Below are 12469 nucleotides of genomic sequence, written 5' to 3'. Positions count from 1 at the left end.
GTTTTGTGAGTTGACTATTAGATCCTTTACCCTTTGAGTTTTCTTATTGAGTTGTAGAATGTCCTTTAGTTTATGATAGTAGAATGTTCTATGAATATTTGACATTTCTGTAGGACTGGGGTTTTCTAAGCAAAGACTCCCACAGTCTCCCCACCCCTGACCCCCAGCTCCTAGATGAAGGGATAACAACCCTAAAGATAGAGAGCTATGTAGAAGATGTCTCTGTTTTTTCAGAGCCATTTGTTGACAGTCCAGGTTGGTACATGAACTTGTTCAATGGAGGGGGCTTCCTCTCCTCTTGCCAGAGGGTTTGCTTACATTCCAGAGCAAAGTTTGCATATTCTCTGTCTCTGTCTTCCCAGAGCCCAGGAAGAAAAAATATGCCAATATCTCTTACATAAGCCCTGAGTTCAATGGTTTGGGCATTCCTGTCCCAGATACATGTTTCTCTGTGAGTTTAGGGACGCCAAGCCTGCACCATGTTGTCCTTGGGGGCCTGGGTTATGGGGAATGGTTCTACAGTGCTCTGTGAGCAAGTGATTGTTCCCTTCTCTAATCTAGCAACCGTTCTTTCCTCTGGTAGGATCGACAAATAAATGCAGATATAAAAGCAACAGATAGGATTTGGAGGTATTTTCTCCTCATCTGTTGCCTGTCTTTTTGTCTTGTACAGTATTTTTTTCTTCATATGAAGAAAGTTTTTATTTGTTCATGGTTGACATTTGAATTTATTTTCACAGTTCTGTTGTTGTGGCGTGCTTTGGTTTTTCCTACTCCATGGTAAATCACAGTTTTCTTCTATGTATTCATCTAGTTATTATTTTTCTTTCATGGTGAAGTCCTCTCTTCATTTAGAAGTTATTTTATTAATTTTTTAAAAATGGCTACCTGATTATTGAACTGTTATTGCATAGTGAGTCTTTCCATACCAATTAGAAGTGCCTCCTTCATTGCATGCTGAATTCTCCTGTGTATGCGGATCTGTTACTTGACTTTCTTTTTTAATTTTTTTTTAAAGAGAGAGAGAAAGAGAGAGAGAGAGAGAGAATGAATTTTTTAATATTTATTTTTTAGATTTTTTCGGCGGACACATCATTTTTATTTGTACGTGGTGCTGAGGATCGAACCCAGCGCCATGCTCATGCCAGGCGAGCACAGTAACGCTTGAGCCACATCCCCAGTCTGACTTTCTTTTTTTAATCTTTCTGCTTATTCATGTGCTAGTACCACACTGTTTTAGATATTATATCTGTATATTATGTATTATAATTTGTTATCCAAGAGAACTGTTTCTTTCTCATTACTTTTATTTTTCTGTGGTAAAAATTGCCTCAATGGATAGCTTATTTTATTTATATTTAGCATAAGAAATTAAAGTGATGGAATTGTTAAATGATTAGATAAATGCTTGCAATTTTCTACACATATATTAATTCTTAAAATATGTTCTCAAGAAGAAAAGTGATTATGAAAAACTCATCTGTCCTCATTTTTCTTTATATTCTAATTTGAAATAATATGTTGCTTTCCTTTTTAAAAAATTAATGGAACTGGGTGCATTTGTACATGGCTGTAATTCCAGCCACCTGGGAGGCTGAGGCAGGAGGACTGACTGTAAGTTCGAGACTGGCCTTGGCAACTTGGTGAGACCTTGCTTCAAAATAAAAATAAAAGGAAATTAAAAGGACTGGGATGTAGCTCAGTGGTAACATGCCCTATTACTGGGTTCTATCTCCAGTATTTTTTAAAAAAGAAAGAAATTGGTTCATTTATACCTAATCCTGTTTTGTCCCTAAATTTTCATTTTTGTGATTTTTATTATTACTTTATATCATCATATTTATTTTGTTGTTCACGGGCATGTCTCTCCCAGGGGTTAAACTATGTGTATCTTAACTTGTTTTTTTGGATACCATCAGCCTCTTACCATAGCTTCATGATTAGTGATTTCTTCGTTTTGATTCAGCTTACAGTTAGGTTCTTTTCCTTTTTTTGAAATTGAGAATTTGTTTTGTCCAGGTACCCATAGGTACCATAGTCTCTGAACTATTATATGGGTGAAAAGATCCTCTTCCCCAAGATTTCACTTTTGTAGGGTTTGAAATAAAGCTGAGTTAACATGTTACTGGTTTTTTGAACTAGCATCAGCTGTTGAGTAACCACCACAGTGTAGGGAGGGGAGCCAAGGAGAGATCCTTTAAACAGGAAGGGTCTTTGAAGTGACAAGTGGGTGGATGGGAAGCTGCAGCTCTGGGCAGGAATAACCAGCACCACACACACAGAGGGGAAAGTCTGAGTTTCCTCTGGTATTCTGAGTGCAGGATTCAGGACTGAAATAGTGGTAGTGTCGTGGTGGATGCATGTTATTATGCATTTGTCAACATCCATAGCATGTGAATTGTAGCCTTTAACTAAAAACATTGAAACGGGTTTATCCATTGCAGCAAATTGTTACAATAATAGGTGATGTTTACATAGGGGCAGTGGGGAGGGGGTTTAAGAAGGAAAGGTGTGGGAACTCTACTTAAAACTCATTTTTCTTAATGTAAAACTGCTCTAAAAAATAAATCATGTTTATTTTAAAAACTATTTGTGATGAAAAACATTATATATCTGTTTCTGAGTCTAAAATCTGAGTCAGATTTCACTTGTTTCAAAAAATTTTTAGGGCAGAGATGAAACTTTGAAGCAAAAATCCTTGCATCCAAATCTTTCTTGCATTTCTTTACTTATTTCTTCTCTCGCTCCATGAGTCAGGCTGTTTTTGCTCATGGTGATTTTCAAACATATAAAAGTGTGAGAGTAGCAACGATAAGGCCCCAAGAACCTGAAACCTGGCATTGGATTTGCTTTGCTAGTGTTGTTTCCTGACCGTCCTTTTCTCCCCCGGCTGGACTGTTTTAACCCAAGATTCAGACATTCTGTGATTTCAGTATACAGCTTTAAGTTTTCTTTGTATTCCTAATATCTCCATGTTTATCTATAGTAGAATTTGGCATGTGTAGATTTGTGACATGAATTTTGTACCCTTTATCATTAACTAGTAGCTTTGTCATATTTAAGGGCTTTAATTTTAAAGTTCACTTATATCATATTGTATGTCCACCTTTCTGTTTTTATTTACCTTATCCTTTAAAGTATTCTTTATCATGTATTTTAATTGTTTTCTAAGTTTATAACCAATTTTTAAAACACCCAATCTGACCCTTTTTATTATGTAAAAATGTAGCCTCAATCTAATATACTTATTTTTATCATTTTTATTTGTTTTCAAATTAATGTTTTTTCCCAGTTTTGCTTCTATTTTCTTTTTTCTTCTACTCTTGCTTGAATCAGGTTACTAACTATTCTTCTCACTGATAACTTGGAAGTTCTGTTCTTTAAAATTTTACTCTGTTCATCATCCTATTCACACAAACATTGTATTTGTGAAGACTGTGTAACCAGCTCCCTGACTTTCTAACACTAAAGATTCGCGAGTTGATTTCATACTTCCAAGCTACTTTTGACTTTGCTTTGTACTTACCTGTTTCAAAAGTTCTTTTTCAGTTTCTCATATTATCTCACTGGAATTATGTTTCATTATTTACTGTATCTTCTTCATTTTTCCCTGATGTTGTGGTTTCTGCTCTAGTTTGTTTGTTTGTTTAGAATTTTTTTCCCTGAACGTTCCTCAGCTGCAACATGTGGACTGTATGTTCTGAAATGTCATATCCTCAAACATGTTTCTTTAGGCCTGAAGATGGAATGGTATTGGATTGAGTTTGGGATTCTTGGGTTTCAGTTCTTGTCTTTCAGTAGTTCATGAATTCCACTGTGTTCTAATTTCTGATATTAAGTCTGATTTATTTTCCATTGTAAGTAATGAGTTCTTGCTGTCTGGAAGCTGGCCCGGTTTTCTTTTAATCACTGGAATTCATTGATTCCCAGTCCCCCATACCAGGTTACACCTAGGTGTGGGTTTCTGTCCATCACCCTGACTTGTATTCCAGATCCACTTTTAGTGTGAGGGTTTGATTCCTCATTCTCGGGAAAATTTCTATTATTTATTGTTTTCCTCCATCTACTCATCTTTTCCCTTGTTCTCTAACCTGTTATTGCAGATTAGATATACTGGATCAAGCCTCTGAGGCTTGTAATTTTCCTCAAGACTACTGTCCTTTTTGTATTTATGCTTTGTTTCTTGTTATTATTTCTTTATATTGATCTTCGAGGTTATGAGTTTGTGTTCTGATAGGGACCATCCTCTTATTCCACAATTGGAAAATCATTATTTTGTTTTGGAAGGTCCAGTTGTGTGTTGGGGCATGCATCTCTGTATGTGTACACATCTGCATTGCTAATCTTAAAGTTTTTAAAATTTATGTATTTATTTACTTGGTACCAGGGGTTGAACCCAGGGGCACTTTACCACTGAACTACATCCCAGCCCTTTTTATTTTTTATCTTGAGACAGGATCTCACTAAGATACTCAGGTTGGCCTCGAACTGATGATCCTCCTTCCTCAACCTCCGGCGTAGCTGGAGTACAGGCATGCACCACTGCAGGGGGCTAATGTTGTCATTATTGTTAATAAAGCCTGTCAGTAGTCATCTGTAAAGTTGGTATACTGAGTCACAATAACTTCATATTCTTTTGTCATTTAGCTATAAAATTACTGTTAAGCAAATGAACATACTCAATATTAACCACTATGAAAGAGTTTTCTTTTAATAAATAGAGCATTTATGTTAAGAATCAGGGATGGGGGTGGAGATGGAAATTTTCTAAAAATGAAACAGAGGGCTGGGGTTGTGGTGGTGGTACAGCACTTGTCTAGAATGTGTGAGGCACTGGGTTTGATTCTCAGCACCACATATAAATAAATAAAATAAAGGTCTATTGAAAACTAAAACATATATATGTGTATACATATACCCACACACATATAAATGCAACTAATAGATAAAAAGTATTTGCTACATTGATAAGCTAGCTCTGCTTACATGTTTGGATATGATTAATATCCAAATTACACCTTTCTAAATTCTAGTTGTGTGTATATGTGTGCAATTATTAGTTTTCAAATGTTAGATTATTTTGAGATTTTAGTTTAGATTTTTTTAAAGCCACCTTTAATAGAGTCTCCAAAGATGATAGGAATTAGAGCATGCTACACATAGAGGAGTAAAATCTTTAATGATAAACAACTAAAACCCCAGTGTGATCAGTTGGCTCTTCCTTTATCCTTGAGGACAGAGATATACATTGTCCTGTTTTTGTCAGACCTGAGTCAGTAGCTTATATTGATTGCTACAGTGAAGGAATGGAATCTTGTTTTTTTGGAGAAGAGAAAGCATAATAGAATTGTTGAAAACGTATGAAAGCCAAACACCCTCATATTCCACCAGAGAGAATTCTGTGTCATATAGAAAGTTGATATTCCAGAAGGCTTTAGGAATTCTTTTTTAGTAACTTAATTCTTGCCCTTTTCAGTTTCATTTTTTAAATAATTGGGAATAATTACAGCCCAGGGCTTGGAGTGTAACTCAGTGGTTGAGTGCTTGCTGGGCATGCATCCTGGGTTCAATTCTCCAACACTGGAGAACTATTGCAACCCAAATTTTATTTTCTGACAATTGATTATAATTGGGCAAATACCCCATTCTATGTTCAGAGTAGGTTTTTTTTTTTTTTTTTTTTTTTTTTGGCAGGGGGCGTGTGTGTGTACCAGGGGTTGAACTCAGGGGCACTCAACCACTGAGCCACATCCCCAGTCCTATTTTGTATTTATTTAGAGACAGGGTCTCACTGATTGCTTAGTATCTCACTTGTGCTGAGGCTGGCTTTGACCTTGAGATCCTCCTGCCTCAGCCTCCCAAGCTGCTAGGATTATAGATAGCACCACTATACCTGGCTAGAGTAGTTTTAAATGTTAAAAAAAAAAAATCAAGGACTTTCTAGACTAAAATATTTTAAAAATGGGATTGGAGCATTTGAAAGAATAATTGGTAGAAAGAAAAGAATTTATAGGGAAGTGGATTTTTAATTAATTTGTAAAATTTCCCTCTTGCTAGAGGGAAGTTTTGGATCTGGGGAAAAATGGATCTTTTAAAATTATATTTAGAGAGAGAAGAGGGGAGGGTAGGGGAGGGGAGGGGGGATAGTAGAGGATAGGAAAGGCAGCAGAACACAACAGACACTAGTATGGCAATATGTAAATCAATGGATGTGTAACTGATGTGATTCTGCAATCTGTATATGGGGTAAAAATGGGAGTTCATAACCCACTTGAATCAAAGTGTGAAATATGATATATCAAGAAATTTGTAATGTTTTGAACAACCAACAATAAAAAAATTTTAAAAAAATTATATTTAAAGCAATAGAGGCTAGGGTTGTCAGGATGACTAGAGTCAGCCAGAACTGGGATATTCTGGAACATTTGAAGTCAGTCTGGTAGACTAAGGATAAAAAGTAGGACATATAGTGCCTTCATGCTCAGCTTTCTTGTATTGCTTGCTGAGCCTGATGAGAAAGTCGCAGCACAGAAGTTTTGGCACACAGATGTGCCTAAGTAAGCATGTCAGGTCCGTACAGTTACTAGGGTTCTTTTTAAATCTTGTGGTAAGTTCTTCTCTGTCTTTGAGATCTGGAGTCCTTCATCTGTATTTTAATCCTTCACAGGGGTTCTTCTAGTTTACTAGGACTCCATCGCCTGGGGTGGCTTCAACAATAAGTTATCTTCTGGAGGCTGGAAGTCCCAGATCAAGGCGTCATTGGGGCTGGTTCTTTTGGAGGGTCCTTTCCTTGGCCTGCAGGTGCCGGTCCCCTGTGCCTTCACATTGGCCTTTCGCAGTGTCTGTGTCCTAATGCCTCTTCTGTAAGGACTTCAGTCGTGAGATTATGGCTCACTCTAATGACTTCATTTAAGCCTAATTATCTTTGGAATACAGACTCAGATGTGGGGGTTAGAACTTCCACATGCGACTTTGAGGGAGGAGGGACACGATTCAGTCCCTACAGTCCCTGATCCTGTTTTCATCTGTTCACTCTTGTTCGGTCGGCCGGGGAGCTCCAGGGTAGAAGCAGTGCTGTTTGCACAGCTCCTGTTGAACACAGCATTATTTTCAAGGTGAGTTTACAGGAATGGTGTGTTGGGACCTGTTTCCCAACATGCTTTTTATCTTTGATTCCTATAGATCAAAATCTAATAACTTCAGATCTTTATTTTGAAATCGTATATTCTCAGGAGGTTAAGCTTCAGAATTTTAATAGGTACATGTTAGATTCTGTTCTGGACAAAGAATCTCTCTGAACCAAAAGAGTAGAACCAATAATAATGGCATCAGCTATCCTTTTCACGAGGGAGTAACAACCAACTAAAAAGGTAGAAGCTAAAAAGGTAGAGACCTGTTATGCCAAACACCGTTATGAAACTCAATTTTATATAAGAGGGCAATTTGTCACACCTACACTGCTTGCTTGAGTTGAGTCCAACAGATTAAGCTTACAAAAGATGGCATTCGCAAACCAACTCTTTGTCATCTGTCCGTTTAGACTAGATGTATTTAATAAAGACGTCACTTAAAATCATATTAATTTAAAATGACATTATTTGGAAATTACACATTCTTTCTAGTCTCTCACCACATGCCCCTTGAATGTGTCTCGCGTTCTTTCTCTGTAAATGATAATGGAGTTTTGAGCAAGGGTGTGCATGTGGACACTAGCTGCTAGACGGTGAAGGCCAAAGACCCCTCTGTTCAGGGACCACCAAGTGCCTCTTCCCACCCTCAGTCATTGCCTGGATCAGCACACCTTTCATCCCTGTGATTCTGTCCACCCCTCTTCTCATTGCCAGTTTTCATTTGAAATTAATATATAAACGTCATTAAACTTTGCCTGAATCTCACTGTTCTTGAGGAAGATTTGCTTGTTATCTGGTTAGGTAAATATCACAGTAAAATATTTAAAAGTTTAGGTCCCAGAAAACATGTTGAATGAATTATCTGCTGTTGGAGAGCTGTTTTTATTTGACACAGTGGGAGGATTCTGATTAGAGAGAAAAAAATGTTGATCAATCATCTTTATTTTAATCATGTTTTGTGATATGAAAAATAAAATCTTAAGTGATGTCACTTTATGATTATTAACTTTTATTTGAAATGATTTCAGACTTATAGTAAAGTTGCAAAAGTACAGGGGATTTCTGTATTCACCGACATCTACCACCTTCCCTTTCCCTCTTTACACCTACACATATGTATAGGTATAAAGTGTGTATTCATATACATTTTCTTTACCTGAAATATTTTAGAGTAAATTGCAGGCCTGACGCCTCTTTACTATGAAATAAGTCTGTGTTTCTTAAAATAGGACAATTTTTAAAAAATATAACCACAGTATTTGTCAAAATTAGTACTTTAACATTCGCATATTATTATCATCCTCTCTACCGATTATATTCAAATTTCATGAGTTGTCTCACTAAGGCTTGTTACTGTAAACGAAAGAAATTCTGGCTCAGAATCACATATTACATTTAGTTGTTATGTCTCCTTTCTGACTTTTTTTTTTTTTTTTGGTGCTGGGGATTGAACCCAGGGACTTGCGTATATGAGCAAAGCACTCTGCCAGTTGAGCTATATCCTCAGCCCTTATTGTTTCTCTCTTTTAATCTGAAATAAATCCATCTTAATCTGCACAATTCCAGTCTTTTTTGGTCCATATGATCTGGAATTTTCTTTTTTGTACCAGGAATTGAACCCAGAGGTGCTTAACCACTGAGCCATATCCCAAGCCCTTTTAATATTTTATTTAGAGACAGGGTCTCACTAAGTTGCTTAGGACCTCACTAAGTTGCTGAGGCTGGCCTTCAACCCACGATCCTCCTGCCTCAGCCTTTCGAGCTGTTGGGATTGTAAATGTGCACCACCTCTCCTCGGGTGCTGGTGTTTTGAAGAGCCCAGTCCGTTTACTTTATGGAGTGCTCCTCCTCCTCTGGGGTTCCTGTGCTTTCTCCTGACTACATTTAGTCTCTACATTTGGGGGATTCCCGACACTGATGTTTCTGGCATGGAGGTGCCTCTGTGAGACCACGGGTGGCCCAGGATGGTTCCCTGTTGGTGTGATGCTGTGGTTCAGGGCCTGTCTCCACATTTCTCTATTGTATACTTACTGTGTTTCCCTTCGTCATTCAGGAAGTGTCTGATAGGAGACTTCAGGACTCACTAGTTTTCGCATTCTTCCTAGTTTATATTTACTGAGGTGTAAGGCTCAAGGTGACAACTGAAGTGTCAGATTTGCAATTGTGATTCTGAGACTCATGAAGGTGGAGAGCAGCAAAAAGATTTAGTTCCTAAGTTCATCACTATGGAAATTAAGTGCTCAGATGAAATAAAGCCTAGTTTACCTCAATTTTGTGTTTGATGGGCTTATTTTGCAGGGAAGTCAGTTTGATAGCATCAGATAATTAAGAGGGAGCTGCAGAGAGGTCTAGAAAAACAGCCTGATGGTTACTAACAAGATAAAAATTAATTAAGACATGGTCTCACTATGTTGCCCAGGTTGGCCTCCAACTCTTGGGTTCAAGTGATCCTCCTGCCTCAGCCTCCTGAGTAGCTAGGACTATAGACATGCCACAGTGCCTGGCTTGAACAAAACTCAGTTTAAATAGCAAGAAGATCTATTTTTTTTTTTTTTTAAGATAGCCATTTGTGAGCATCTGGTGTCGGTATGTAGAACTGTATAAATTCATTCTACTTCCTGCACATGATTATATCCCATGATCTGGCATTTGATGGTACCAACTGATTTATCAACTGCTAATAAACCTTGCAGCATGGCTCTACTGTGATGAATGTATTTCAACCAGAAGTTTGTCTTTGATGATTCAAAAATTCTAAGTTGGTAGGGCTTACTCCTTTTTTTGTATGTGTGTTTTTGTTTTTGTTTTTTTTTTGGGGGGGGGTGGGGGTGTTGGTTAGGGCTTATTCTTGCTGACTAAACTACAAGGTCTATGCATTTAAATCCTAATATGTTAAACTACAATGCAAAATAAGACATAGTGAATCTGTTATTTATGTGTTCTTTGGAACAATAAAATTTTTGTTGGATAGGAAAAAACACAGGAAGCCAGGTTCTCAAAAGTCTGCTTAGTGAGTGTGGAATCACAGTAAGGGAATTGTTCTTTTGAAAGTTGAAAAGTGTGCTCCCTGGGATTCCCATCCATAGAGATGCTTTTGCAAAAGGGGGAAGCACACAAGACCCCTCCTCTTGCAGAGTAGCAAGGCATGTGACCTTCTAATGGCCGAGGTGGTGTCTAAAAAACTTGTGTTAGTCACACCTCCCTCACACAACAGCCCTGGGACAGATGTTTATTAGCATCAGACTTCTGTAGTTAGGTTTTTTTTGTCTAGGTGAGACCAGAGGAACATTTGGTTCACCAGACACTAATCTCTAACTCATTTTTTCCTCTTTGTTTCAGTTAACCATTTCTTTCTTCCCTCCCTGTTTCTATCTCTCCCTCCCTTCCTTTCTACTTACTAAAGAGATTTTAAAACCTTCTATTCAGTGGTATTTAGGCCTGGGAGCCATTTTGCTCCAGTGTGTATCTGTGATCTGTCACTGGTTAAGAAAGAACCATTGCTGAGTCGTCAGAAGTGGGGAAAGTGTCTAATGAACATTGTCACCCTTGGAAGATTCTTGATGCTGCTGCTGATACCACAAGGCCTCAAGGAAATTTTCACATTTTATTGAGTAGCTTTGGAGTTCAATGTCTAGAGAAGGGTTTCTTTCAAAAGTGTTAAGTTTTACTTTAAAGAAGTTATATTTTACCTGAGAAGTTCAGATGTGTGAAACTACTTTGTGGGCTTTGACAATACATGTACCTAAATGAATATTTTTTTTAAATAGTTTTTTTTTTAGTTGTAGATGGACACAATACCTTTATTTTACTTATTTATTTTTGTGTGGTTCTGAGGATCGAACCCAGGGTTCGACTGAAACATGCTAGTTGAGCGCTCTACCACTGAGCCACAGCCCAGCCCTAAATGAATATTTTTTAAGACAGTTCTGTAAGTAAAGATTTTGTCTTTTTAAGCTTATTTTTTTGGTTTCCTACTTTTAGTTTTGAATTCGTCCAGTCTCTCTAATTGTGAAATGTTATGTTATATTTGTTATACAAGGCCAAGATTGGAACAAAGTGAGTCCATTTTTGGTTTCCATTCAAAGTGAGTTTAATGTACTTACTTTTCTACACAGTTACAGGGATATCTTCTAAGGTAAAATAGTGCCTCAAAATAAATTTGGGTGTTGAAGCCTTCGTAGTGGTATGAACACAACAGCACATGGCTGCACAGACGTTTCTATTTATTCTCTGCTTTTGTGAGCATTTTCTTATGTGAAAGAACAGGCTGGGACAACACCTCTGGAGGGCCACAAGTTGCAGGCCTATCTCTGCAACCTGCTGTGGACATGGCTGGGATTGCTGTTCCTTCATTTATTTATTCATTCCATATGTGTTTACTTGCCTCGTGTGTATTACTCAACTTTTCTGGCTGTAATAATAGCAAGAGGAAACTTGCCTCCTTCACTTAGCTTTTAAAATTATTTCTCCCCCAGCAAGGATGTGCCCGTAGCATCATTTTACATGGCAGTGGGCATGGGTAGATTTCTCCTATTGACCAGAGGGCTGAGATGCATTCTTCCATGAAATGGGTTCTAACGATAATCGAGACTTCACATTCCTTCTTTCTTTTTATATTTATCATATGGAGTCTTACTCCTCACAAACCATGGTTTACTTTCAAAAAATATATTTTAAACCATCTAATAATATCTTTATTTAGTGTCACATTTATTTTATAAAGGGTAGATGCTTATTTTAGCAATGATTTGTCATTAAAATTATGTCAAAATGTCTTAAAATGTTGTTGAAACTGTAAACAAACTCATAACACACACAGAGCTAATTATGGATGCCATCTGTTTATTTTTACTGAGCTTTTTTTTCAAAACCATGGCATTGTCTGCTTATGATAAGCTTCAAGATTATTATAATGACTAAGTCCCTGTCCTTCAATTAGTGTAGTTGAAGATGGAAAGATAATTTGCTTGTTCACTGACCTTTTCCTGTGCCCATGTATGAAATATGACATGCCATGGCACTTCACTATTGTGAAGTGCATTTAGGACATACTTAAGTTCTATAAGGAAGAAAATCAGTATCAAAGCAGCAGTTATAGCCAAAGTTTTATTACAATCCTAAAGCTTTTTTAAGATTTTCAAGGATGGGCAGATTATCTTCTGTACCGCCATAATTGGCTTTATTTTATCTCAAGTTTAGGAATTTATAGGCGATCGATCAAGTTATAATGACGTGTATCCCTGTTGGTGCGCCTGCGTTGTCAGTGCATGTTTTTGCACATATGCATCCCATGTGTTAGTGTGGAAGGCCAGGTACTCCCTTGACAGCACCAACCCGAG

General features: G+C 37.4%; 1 protein-coding gene across 4 annotated transcripts in view; it reads left to right on the top strand.

Annotated features, from left to right (window-relative positions):
- Positions 1-12469, top strand: part of Pcca (propionyl-CoA carboxylase subunit alpha) — a 358388-nt gene that overhangs the window by 170273 nt on the left and 175646 nt on the right. The window lies entirely within an intron of this gene.

This window comes from Marmota monax, unplaced genomic scaffold (genome assembly GCF_021218885.2).
Source record: "Marmota monax isolate L192 unplaced genomic scaffold, Marmota_monax_Labrador192_F-V1.1 WCK01_AAM20220418_F8-fsc00026, whole genome shotgun sequence".
NCBI lineage: Eukaryota > Metazoa > Chordata > Mammalia > Rodentia > Sciuridae > Marmota > Marmota monax.
This window is presented reverse-complemented; position numbering and strand designations above follow the sequence as displayed.